Raw genomic sequence first — 12,961 nt, forward strand, 5'->3', positions numbered from 1 at the left:
ATGAGGTGTCTGAGCAAGTAGATAATCCCCGGAGGTTCTCAGTGTTCTCTTCTTTTCCCCTCCACAACGAAAACTTGAGACCAGTATTTTGGAAAAGCATTTCTGGGAGGCTGCCAGCCCCAGCCCTGGACCTTAGTGAGACTTGATTTTCATTCCATTCCTGTGACCTCCCTTCTCCTTAAAAAAAATAAAATAAAATAGTGGTAAGTTTTTCAGAGGTGGGATCATTGGTGGCAAAAACAATAGAAAAAAAAGAATTAAAGTTATTTAACAGGAGCCAAAAGAGAAAGCAAGAGAATCCAAAGTGTTTAACGCTTGCTAGTCTCTTCTGTTGAGGGCCATGTTATGTATGCTTATGATTAATTGCACATTTGCACTTTTATATTACTCTGCAGTGAAAGAGCAAGAAAATGAACCCTTGATACTTTGCTTTCATTTTTGCCATGTCAGTTTCCTATCACATTAACTATACATTTCTTTTTTTTTTTCATCTCTCATTCTTTATGGCATTGAAGGACAGAAATATCAGCATACAATAGCTTGATTCACACTGAAACGACCTGGAGAATGCCCCAGAACCAAGTGGGCCTACCTGTGGCCATGCCACAAAGAGGAATTCAAGATATCCAATAGATTCCATGATACAATCACCACTTCACCACGCGAGCACAGTTGAGTGCACGTTACTTATTTTGTATCCTGGATAATAAGACCTCATAGTTAAGTTGCTGAATGAGGGATGACTTAACACATCTTGTGAGAAGTTTCTGTAGTCAGTGCCACTTAGCCAGTCTCCTGTGAGTCCTAAGAGTATCTTAAATGCTTATATTCAAAGTTCAAAAAAGTGATTAAAGACATGGAGGTAGTAAGTTTCTCTGAAACTTGTACCCAAACAGCCATGGAAATCAACATGGCTGGCACTTCAAAACATATGTTAAAAGTGAAAGGTTAGTTAAAGGTCAAGGGGGCGTGTGTGACAATTTACCTTATGTCCTCTCAAATGGTTCACAATCAAATGTACCTTGTTTTCAAGGTTACCTAATTTTCTCCCTCTATCAATGAAATCAAAAGTAATAATCCAGAGGAGATCTCTTCCTCCTCAAGGCAGGAAGCTTCCACACCATGCCACTCATGTATTCCTTGCAATTGATTAAGATCGTCTTAGATGTGGGGAAGCTGTTTCTGATCCCCTTATCACAGTGTAAAGTAAAACATGCTTGACTGGTTAATAAAAATGGAAGATGAAGTTACAAAGAGGAAAAGTTCACTTGAAAATCCAAAGACTAAAGTCCTTTGGTCACACCCAAGAAAGCAGACAAGCACATTTTAGAAATCGGGGGTTAACGTCTCTCTGGCAAAATTTTTCTAATTTACCATTAGTTATGAATATAACTGAGAAAAGGGGCACTCCATATTAGCTGTCTGAATTCAAATACATAAAACAAAACCAAAAAAAGTAAATGTTTTCCAGGTTTAAGTTCCACCATCTAGGTATGCAGTTGCCAAAGGCATCTGTAAAAGCAATTTTTTCATATGTACAGGGAACATTAAATGAGTTCACTGTACTTCATACGTTATTAATATGTATGATTTTAACTTCCCCTTTCATAAATCACCATTCATTCTCTATATTTTTTTCCATTTATAATATAATCCATTTTGGACATTGCACAAGGAGTCATTTCTCTAAGGTTTTGTTAAAACAATTAGAGAGAATCATAGAACATTAGATTTTCAATGGATCTTAGGGGTCAGCTAGATTATCCCCTCGTTTTATAGCTGAGGAATCCAAGACACAGAAATTAAGGTCAGAGTCATGTCAGAACTGGTTTCCCAACGATGTTCTTTCCATGGGAGACTATATAGACCATAACTATTACATGTGTTGGTTTGTGGAGTCAGGTTGCCAGAGTTTGAATCCTGCCTCTACCACTGACTAGCTGTGTTTCTTTGGATAAATTACTTAATCCCTTTAAACCTCAGTTTCTTCATCTATAAACTGGGTATAATAATGATAACTGCCTTATGGGAGTGATTTTTGAAAGTTGGTGATGAAGTGCTTAGCAGAATAATAATGTGCTATATCAGCCTTTGTGATATATCAACTGTTATTAATAATCTCCCCTGCATTTAGGCTGTAGGAGCTGAAACCATCATTTTCCCCAAGGGAAGTTTGCTTGAAAGGGGGATTGTTTGATATCAAGCAACAGCCATGACAAATTTTTAGTTTCTATTTTCCAAAGCCGCTTAGTTGAATGTCTGAGATCGTTAAAAGTCCATTTTTATTAATATCCGTCTACATTACCCAGGCATTCAATAGGACATTGAATAAAAGAAATCGTGAGATCTTTAATGATATAGTACATATATGAAAAAATAATGGAAGAAATTAAAAACCAATTACAGAAAGTAAAGAACATTAAACATATAATATTTCATTATTATGGCTTTCAGAAGCTTACTGTCTGAAGATGGAACTATTTGTATTTTCAACAGGAAGAATATCTTTTATTGATACTTGTTTTTAAGTAAGGAGACTCACCAACTTATATCCAGCACTTGCTATAACACTTTGGATATATTTTCTTAAAGCACACTCCTCTCTGTGGTTAAAATGTTCACAAGAGGCCCCTTTGGTTTTTCAAGCCTCATGTAAATGGAGCCATTTCAGGACGTTGCTAAGCACTTAGAAAAAGTTTGCAATGTGGTTCATTTTAGTGCTGGGAAATTCTTCTTGGTGTTACCCTGACCTCAAGTGGTCTATTTCCTAATGCTTTTAGCAGAAAAAAAAAAATCGTATTACATCAAACCTATTTTACTATTTATACAGTTTGTAAATTAGATAGAGAGTATCATCAAGTTTAAATTGCTGGAGATTTTCCTTAAAATCTGAAACAGAATAGTTAGGAAGAACATTTTGCCCTTTGAGATTCATCTGACTATTGTTGTTCTACTTCTGCTCACTTCTCCACACAGCCAAAAACTATATGTTCTTATTGCCCTAGACCTTACCTTTGGTGCTTCTGCTTACTTTCGTAGTTTCGCATAATTTTTTTAAATTTTATTTTATTATGTTATGTTAATCACCATACATTACATCATTAGTTTTTGATGTAGTGTTCCATGATTCATTGTTTGCGTTTAACACCCAGGGCTCCATTCAGTATGTGTCCTCTTTAATAGCCATCACCAGGCTAACCCATCCCCCAACCCCTCCCCTCTAGAACCCTCAGTTTGTTTCACATAATTTTTACCTTTATTTTCCCACTACCTCAAGGTCCTGGGCAAAGTATATACCTTTCCTCAGCCTCAGTTTCTTCCACAAGAAAAAGGTATTAAGAATACCTACATTATGTTCTGAGATCGATCCAAACTGGGGCATTAAAATAGCATAGTCCTGCTTAAGAATGCAGACAAGCAGGACAGAGAGAGATCATTTCTTTTCTTTCTTTCTTTCTTTTTTTTTTTTTTTTAAGAGAGAGAGAGAGATGGGAGAGGGGCACAGGGAGAGGGAGAGAGAATCCCAAATAGGCTCCACACCCAACATGGAGTCCCACGAGGGGCTTGACAGCGGGGCCCCTTGCGGGGCTTGATCCCACGACCCTGAGATCACGACCTGAGCTGAAAGCAAATGGCTGCCTAACCCACGGAGCCGCCCAGGTGTCCAGAGAGCGACCATTTGAAAGCCCATCTCAGAGCTACCTACCATACCTTTTGAGTAAGCCACTTGAATTTTCATCATCCATAAAACAGATACAGATAGTGAGATCGACTCCAAAGAGTTACTGAAGCACTTAAAGGAAATAACGCAAACAGCAAATGCAGCGTTGTGCAAAGCACACTGAGTGCTCAAAAGTATTAGTTGCTGTACTATCATCACATAAAGCAACTGGCATAGTACTTGGCATATGCAATTAAACAAATGGAAATTATTATTAAGTATTAGTGTTATGGTATTTAACAATAATAGGAACAAACTCATACTTCTGGATTAATAGGTGATGTGCCACCTTTCAGATGCAACACAATATATATTAACCCTCTGGTAACACTCAACCTCATTCAGGTGATGGAGGTAAGTGTGATGTGGAAGGTAAGGCCCTCAAACTGCAGCTCCCAGGTGGCCGAGTACTCTGATCCCACACCGGCTTTGCCCTGACTATTGCCTATGGGGATGGAGGAGCTTTAGCTGTATCACATGTGCTTTTCGTTAGTGAGAAGTGTATCTTACCTTTGAAGTTCTTGTTTTAAAATCCAATAATACTAAATATTCAGCAATCTGAATTATATATAACTGCTCTAGGATTTTCCATAGCTCCTTATGGTATGGGCTTACCAAATTCTGTGTCAAATACAAACTTTATTTTATATATCCTAAGTCCTGAAGACATTTATTTTGGAAACTTTTTGGAGCTCTAGCTCAAAACAGATGAATGTGACCTACTAAAACTGGGTCTATTAGATAAATTATATAATCACATCTCTGAGTCAGGCATTCCAAAGAGCCTGTTTTTAACAATAAAATCTGGTCGATATACTCATTTACCCTGAGGATTGCGTCAAAATCTACATTAGTATTTCCAAATTAGGTGATAACTAACGAAAAGCCTCTGTGATTAGTTAGACTAGCAAAATCCCCTGTATTATATATCACCTCCTGAAGATTCACTATTGACATGTTAAAAGTTCCGAAAATTCCCAGAGGACAGAAATCTATTCAAAATTGTGCTACCCCGCTGAAAAACAAGCTTAACCATATGTCTGCCTTTGAAGAACACCTACTACCGACATGGGGAATTAGTATTCCTTGAAACACTGTGGAGAACAAATATCAATGTAGATGACTAATTTGAAAATAATGATTTTTTTCCCCTTCGATGAGGTAAATGAGCAACATTTGGCATCTCAGCTGTCACTTCCAGCTTCTGGAAAGGAGAGGAGCCCACCAGCTTGCTGCTGTCTAGATGGCAGCCCACCATTGCACTATGCATACTTTTGTCTCTATGGTTGGGAGACCTGAGGCTGGCCAGGAATTACTTGAAGGTAATTTATATAATTTCACAAAATTCTAAACCAAGAACTCCAAAGCTAAAGACAAAAAAGCAATTTCAACTAGATATATCAAAATTAGGTGTGAAATATATCTTTTTTTAAATTATTTATTTATTTGACAGAGAGAGAGCACAAGTAGGCAGAGCGGCAGGCAGAGGGAGAGGGAGAAGCAGGCTTCTCACTGAGCAGAGAGCCCGATGTGGGGCTTGATCCCAGGACCCTGGAATCATGACCTGAGCTAAAGGCAGACGCTTAACGACTGAGCCACCCAGGCGCCCCAAATATATCTTAATAGTACATACAGCTAATAGCAACTGCAATGACAAAGGGCTAGAATTAAATGTGTTGAATCCATTTATTTAAAAACACTTAATAAACATTTATTGAGCACCAAGCATTGGATGTTTAGAAGCTGGGAACATGCTGCTGGAAAAGATACAATTTCTGTCCTTAAGGGTGGTGGCAGAGATGGATGTATTACATGAATAATAGACAGGAAGTGAGTACTGTGATGGGGTACACATCGGAGGCTATGGGAGCAGATCAGAGGAGCAATGAACCCAATCTTAGGTGATGGGGTTACAGACAAGGCTTCCCCAAGACAGAGGGTTGCCAGATAAAATAGAGGATGCACAGTTACATTTGAATTTTTGATAAACGATGAATAATTCCTTAGTATAAGTATGATCATGCAATACTTTAAGTAGGTGTCCTGTATTTTTATTTGCTAAATCTGGCATCTCTACTAAGACATGATGTTTAAGTTACAATCTGAAGGAAAAGAGCCAGGTAAAGAAACAAAAAAGACCATCAGCAGCAAATGGACCCACATGCAGAAAGGTGCAGATTTAAGCATAGACAGTGCCATGGTGAAGTACAAACAGATCATTATGGCAGAATTTGAGATTTGGATGGAGTGGGGAGTTGTAAACATATTTTGGAATGTCTGCTTTCTTTAGTGGTGATGGGGAGCCATGAGATGGTTTTATGTTTAGTGTTATCAGACTTGTGCTTAAGAAATAACAATCTGGAATAGAGCCAGACTGGATGCAAGAAATCCATTAAGAGAGTATTGTTAGTAAATTTTCTGAAAAGTGATGGTGCTTGAATTAATATGATGGCCATAAGGATGAAGAGACATTATGATTTCAAAACACATGTAGAAATTATGTAATGGTTGAGGGTTCATATCCAGAAGTCCAGTTGGCCTGCTGCTTGTGAGCTGTGGGTGGTAATATATCATGGGGGTTAAGAATAAAGATGTTTCAGTCTATTTTTATAAGTAGAGTTGTCTCTGAACTAAGGTTCTCACTATGAATATGGTCCTAATAGTAGAACAGGATTACTGTAGTGTTACATTAAATAATACATGTGAAGTGCTTAGCACAGGATTATGAGAGAGAAGAGAATAAAGAATGAACCTCAGGCTTCTCGTGGGGAAGTTAGAATAATAGAAGATGAAAATCAGAAGTATCCCAGAAAAAGACACACAAATGTAGTCAACTGACATTTGACAAAGGAGCAAAGGTGATTCAAGGGAAAAAGGATAGTCTTTTCAACAAATGGTGCTGGGACAAGTAGACATCATTGTGCAAAAAGTGAATGCAGACATAGACCTTACACTTTTTCTAAAAATTAACCAAAGACCCAAAGGTAAACAACAAAACTCTTAAATTCCTTGGAGATAATACAGGAGAAAATCTAAGTGGTCTTAGGTTTGGCAATGATGTTTTATATACACCAAAAGCATGATTCAAGAAAGAAAAAACTGACAAATTAGATTTCATTGAACTTAAAATTTTCTCTCTGTTAAAGACACTGTCAAGAGAATGAAAAGACAAGCCATAGAATAGGAGAAAAAAATCTTTAAAAAACACTTGTATGATAAAGGATTTGTATCTAAAATATACAAAGAACTCCTAAAATTCGAAAACTAAAAAAAAAAAAAATTAAAAATGGGGAAAAGATCTGAACAGACATCTCACCAAAGAAGATGTACAGGTGGCAAATAAGCATATGAAAAGATGCTCAACATCAAATGTCATTAGTGAATCGCAAATGAAAACAATGAGATACCACTACATGCTATGAGAATGGCCAAAATCCAGAACATTGGCAATACAAATGCTGTGAGAATGTGGAGCAATGGGAACTCTTGCTCATTGCTGGTGGGAATGGGAAGTAACACAGTCATTTTGGAAGACAGTTTGGCAATTTCTTACAAAACTAAACATACTCTTACCGTACAATCCAGCAATCATGGTCCTTGGTATTTACTCAAAGGATTTGAATACTTATGTCCAAATAAAAATCTTCACATGAATGCTTACAGCAGCTTTATTCATAATTCCCAAAACTTAGAAGCAATCAAGGTGTTCTTTACTAGGTGAATGGATAAACAGTGTGTCATCCATTCAATATTATTTAACAAAAAGAAATGAGCCGTCAAGACAAAAAAAAAAAAAACCTGGAGGAAACTCAGATGCACATTGTTAAATGAAAGAAACCAATCTGAGAAGGCTACATACTGTATAATTATTTATATGACATTCTAGAAAAGGCAAAACTACAGAGACATTAAAAAGGTCAGTGATGGTCAGTGGTTAAGATGGAGGGAGGGATGAATAGGTAGAGGGATTTTAAGGCAACTGAACTACACTGTACTCTACTGTAATGGTAGATGTATTTGTGAAAACTCACAGAATGTACAACACAAATCACTTCACTTATGTTAAGTGAAACTTAACATAAACTATGGACTTTAGTTAATAATAATAATATATCAAAATTGACATCAGTTGTGACCCACGTACCACATTAATGCAAGGTGATGTGAATAATAGGAAGGAATACATAGGAACACTGTACTTTCCTCTCAATTTTTCTGTGAACCTAAAAGTGCTTTAAAAAATAAATTATATTCAGATGCCTGGGTGGCTCAGTCAGTTAAGCATCTTACTTTGGCTCAGGTCATGATCTCAGAGTCCTGGCCTTGAGCCCAGTGTCTGGCTCCACTCAGTGGGGAGTCAGCTTCTCTCCCTCTCTCTCTGCCCCTCCCCCCGTGCTCTCTCTCTCTCTCTCTCTCTCAAATAAATGAATAAATAAATAAATCTTTAAGAAATAAATTATAGGGGTGCCTGGATAGCTCAGTCGGTTAAGCATCTGCCTTCGGCTCAGGTCATGATCCCAGGGTCCTGGGATCAAGTCCCGCATTGGGCTCCCTGGTCAGCGAGGAGTCTGCTTCTCCCTCTGCCTCTGTCCCTGGCTTGTGCTCTCTCTCTCACTCACTCTCTCTCTCTCTCAAAATAAATAAAATTTTAAAAAAGTAAAAAGTTAAAAATAAATTATATTAATTACATATATGCTTACATATATTAATTATATTATGCACATTTATCTATTACATCATATATATATATATATATAAAAGCAGAACTGGGTTAAGATTTTATGTTCAATTTGAGCTTCCCTCTGTCTCTTGAGCCTGGAGCATGCCAGTAGGTGATCAGACACATAGCTCTGCTTTGTCTCACATTTAATGTGATCAAAGCTATGGTTATTGCAGTAAAAACATCTGCAGAGAATATTGACAGTGAGAAGAGGCCCGAGCCGAGCACGCAGAATCACATTTAGGCATAGAGGACGAGCAGGCTAGGAGCAAAGAGGAAGTGGGGCGAGGATGACCGGGGGAGTGTGGTGCCCTCGAAACCGACATGGAAGGCTCCCCTGAGCAGGAAGGAGTAGTCAGAACCAGAAGTGCCAAATGAAGCCAAGAATCTGTGTTAGTTTCCGTGAGTTGCCGGAACAAAGCGCCGCACGCTGGTAGGTTCATAACAGCTGGAACGTACTGAGTCTGAAATCAAAGTGTTGATGGGCATGGCGTGTCTGAAGGCTCTGAGGGAGAATCTGCTGCACACCTCTCTCCTAGTTGCGGTGGTTGTGGGCAGTCCTTGGTGTTTCTGAGCTTGTAGTCACATCACTCCAAACTTTGCCCTCATTATCACATGGCATCCTCTCCCTATCTGTCTATATCCAAATTTCTCCCTCAAGAATAGCAGTCCTTGTTTTAAGATCGATCCTAACTCAGGATGAACTTATCTTAACTTGATTAAGTCTGTAAAGACCTTATTTCCAAAGAAGACCACATTCATGGGCACTGAGGGTTGGGAATTTTAGGAGGACACAATTCAACCAAAACCAGAATTGATCAAAAGAATTGAAAAGCAACCATTGGACTTAGGTTGGTGATCTTGAAAAAAGTAATTTTCATGGATTGGTAGAACTCCAAACCCTATTGCAGAGATGTGAGTATTCAGTGAGGGGCAAATGAAAAAGTAAAGATACTGAGTGCAGATATACCTTCATAGAACGTTTTGGGGCAAATCTGGAAGCAGTGAAGAGGCATGAAGATGTTTTGCTAACTTTTATTATTACTAATTTTTAACAAATGAGATTGGTTGGAAATGGCTGAAAGGAGAAGTTTAAATAGACAGGAGATGGCAGAAAATCCATGACAAGATTGGAAGGGATATAATACAGAATGAGGATTAGAATTAGAAAGGGTATATCTCTTCCCCTAAAATAAATCAGAAGAAAACAACACTTATTGATACAGATATAGTTGTAGCTCTAGTGGTAAGAAATTGACAGTTCCCTTAGGATGGCGTTTTTCCCCGTTTTGGTGCAGTGAGGTGGGAGAGCATTAATTTAAAGATTTGAAGAGTAGACAAGCTTCGAAATGTGTCTGATGGAAAATCGGAAGCAGGAATGACTGTACTCAGCCATGCAAATCTCCCTTGAGGACTGAAGACACACATTTTTAGTAGAGATAATATACATTCTTTTAATGGAGCTAATCGGCACACATTCCTTTTTAGCACGTTCATTAACCCAGGTGGAGGCAGGTGTGGTAAAAGGAAAACAGTAGGCCTTTGAAGGTATTGGCCAAAGAGTAGTTGAAAGGATGGGCTGTGAGGTGTACGAGGGATAAGAAAGGAAGTAGATATGGAAGAGTGTCAGAGAAAACAGGCTAAGATCGAGCGACAGAGGAGTTGATGGGGTTAATTAATAGGCACATTGAAGAAACTAAGTTAAATTGTTTGACTGGTGTAGGGGCCTGCCAGGGAATGAGAAGCTGGGCTTCCAGATGTCCATGATGGCTCAATTCTGGGTAAGCTCTGAGCTGTCACTAGGGACGTAGATGCCCGAAGGAAGGGGGAGGTAAGAGTTACTGCAGTTAATGCTACAAGACACTGAACAAGTTATAATCTACTTATTAAAGTTTTAAAAGTACTGAGAGTATTTTCTACATTAGCCAGAAATAAAATATAGTTGGACCATGTTAAGAATATATTTGTTTTAAAAATACGCCGCATCCTGCCGCTAAGCAAAGTTGTGAACTGGTGAATTTTATGTATGGTATCCTCTCCTCTTCTTTGTTGGTGGTTCTTAATAGACCAACACATGCCCTCCCTCCCGAGGACCTCTTTGCTTTCCTCAACAGTACCCCCCAACCCCCCAAGAGTCTGTAGTTTTCTGATTGGAATCTATCCATTTCTATACCTTGGATTTTCAAGTCTGTTCCCTTAAAAATGTTAAATAGGTGAATAAGTAATTCCTGTTAGTAAACTGAGAGAGGGCAAAGCAGAGAGAGCACAACTAGATCAAACAGCGGAGCCAGTCCTTGTCCTTCCATAACTAGCTGTGTGACATTAGGGAATCTTCATCTCTCTCTGCTTCAGTTTTCTAATCTGAGAAAGGAAATAAAGAACCTACTCATCTGTACATAGTAAGCCCTGTTTAAGTGTTTGATAAATAAAATGAGTGTTAATGAACTTATGTTCTGCCCTCGCATACACCTCTTGGGACTCCTGGATATAATACTCTCACTACGAAAGAGAACTCTAGGGGAGGGCATTTCACACCAGTGAGCATGATTGATGATCCTCTCTTCCCCCAAATCACATTGGTGTAGACATCTTTGACACCTGTGCAGTGCCATCTACTGGTAAATAATAACAATAATGAAAAAATTATAACAATAATATTAATAATGTGAATTTAATTTCTCTCCATAATAAATTTTCTAAAGTTTCTGAATTTTTTAAAAATGCATTGAGATCTCAGATCTTTTTGCTAGTCTGATATCTCTCCCCGTTACCTATATTTTGTTTGTTTTTCCAAAGGTAGATTTCACCAAATAAAACATAAAATGAGCAAAATACACACACAAAATTTTTAGAAGGAATGACTTTCAAAATACCATTTTCTGGGTGAAACAATAATTTTTAATCTGTATCTAAGTGTCTAAATTGCTGAATGGTTTACAAACTCGGTCAGAAAGACAAATGAAACACCCAGACCAAAGTTGTTGCAGATCCACGGTGGATGAGCAGCCTTTCTGTGGCTTATCAACTGGGTTTACTCAAGATTATGTCAATCACTTTAATAGCATTGGCTGAATGTGCACTGCAGGGAAAGCAAGGAAGTCCCTTTTCACTATTGCTGTTATCCCAGCGATTGGTAGCAGCTCTTTCCCTGAATATCACCTAAGGCTTAGACTTGAAGAATGGGTTTGAGCTAGGTATGGGCTCTGGGAAAGAGGAAAATAGATAAAAGAAGCAAAAGAGAAAGGTAAGGAGTGGGGGAAAGAAACTATAGAAAAGAAATCATGAATTAGGAAATGAATAGATTAGCGAGTTGAGAGAGATGCAAAGCACAGTCTTTTCCTTAGATATTATAAATTGTCCTCAAATGAAGTTTCCCTTCATTTTATTTAGGTTCTAATGCTTATCTCTAGTTTTTGTTTATACATTGCCATCAAATTGGTTTTATGGATCTCTCTTTTTTTTTAAAGATTTTATTTATTTGAGAGAGTGAGAATGAGAGAGAGAGAGCACATGAGAGGGGGAGGGTCAGAGGGAGAAGCAGACTCCCCGCTGAGCAGGGACCCCGATGCCGATGCCGGACGCGATCCCGGGACTCCAGGATCACGACCTGAGCTGAAGGCAGTTGCTGAACCAACAGAGCCACCCGGGCGCCCGGTTTTATGGATCTCTTTAATGATTTCTGATCAATACGACCTATTGATAACTGGTAATTGACGTATGATGGCTGAGGTTAAATCCATATGATTTAAGTGTCCATAAAATTCTCTGCGTGCAAAGGCTTAAATTAGAGATGATTTCTTATCCCACAGTTTGGCTTTTTTTCAGGTGATCAGATTCCCCCGTCTTTGCAACATAGCTGTGAGGGCATTAAAAAAAAAAAAAAAGTTTCTGTTGAAGGACTAGGATAAAGGCAATCTGCCCCAAAGGGGTTTGTTTGTTAATTGCTTTGGTCTACTTTACAAGGTCAAATCCATTCTCCTAATGACGAATCTCATCTGTTCTGGCAGAGAAAGAAATGTTTTCTTTCACTTCTACGTGTGGCAAGAGCTCATTCATCTCAGTAAGTTCTGAAGAGAAATCTAGCTACATCAGAGAGAGGAGTATTCAAAGGGCAACTGATGGCCAGGAAGATATATGGAATTCACTTTCCTGAGACAGACATTCAAATGGTAACAAGTGATAGAAAACAGCTCTATATTTCAGCATGATGTGTGTTCGCTCCTGATGGTTAAACCCCCTGTGAGCCATCTGCATTTAATGGGTTAGAACTACTTTGTAGCTGCAGCTTTTCCTTCCACTGCTCTCTTATTTATTTGAGAGGAGACCGAACTCCACTCTTTAAAAGTTAAGCATGTAAGAAACCCTGCCAAGAGAATCAGAAAGAAAAGGCAAATTTATAGCCTAGTGTTGTTTTAAGCATTTAGTAGTATAAATAAGAAGTGTAGATAAATGTGTACAAGGAGACGCATAAGTGACCCTCTGTTTATCTCAGTTACATTATTTGCCTAAATTCCAGAGCA

Source organism: Callorhinus ursinus, unplaced genomic scaffold (genome assembly GCF_003265705.2).
Source record: "Callorhinus ursinus isolate GAN/ISIS: 27379988/994484 unplaced genomic scaffold, GSC_fseal_2.0 scaffold14, whole genome shotgun sequence".
NCBI classification, from domain to species: Eukaryota; Metazoa; Chordata; class Mammalia; order Carnivora; family Otariidae; genus Callorhinus; species Callorhinus ursinus.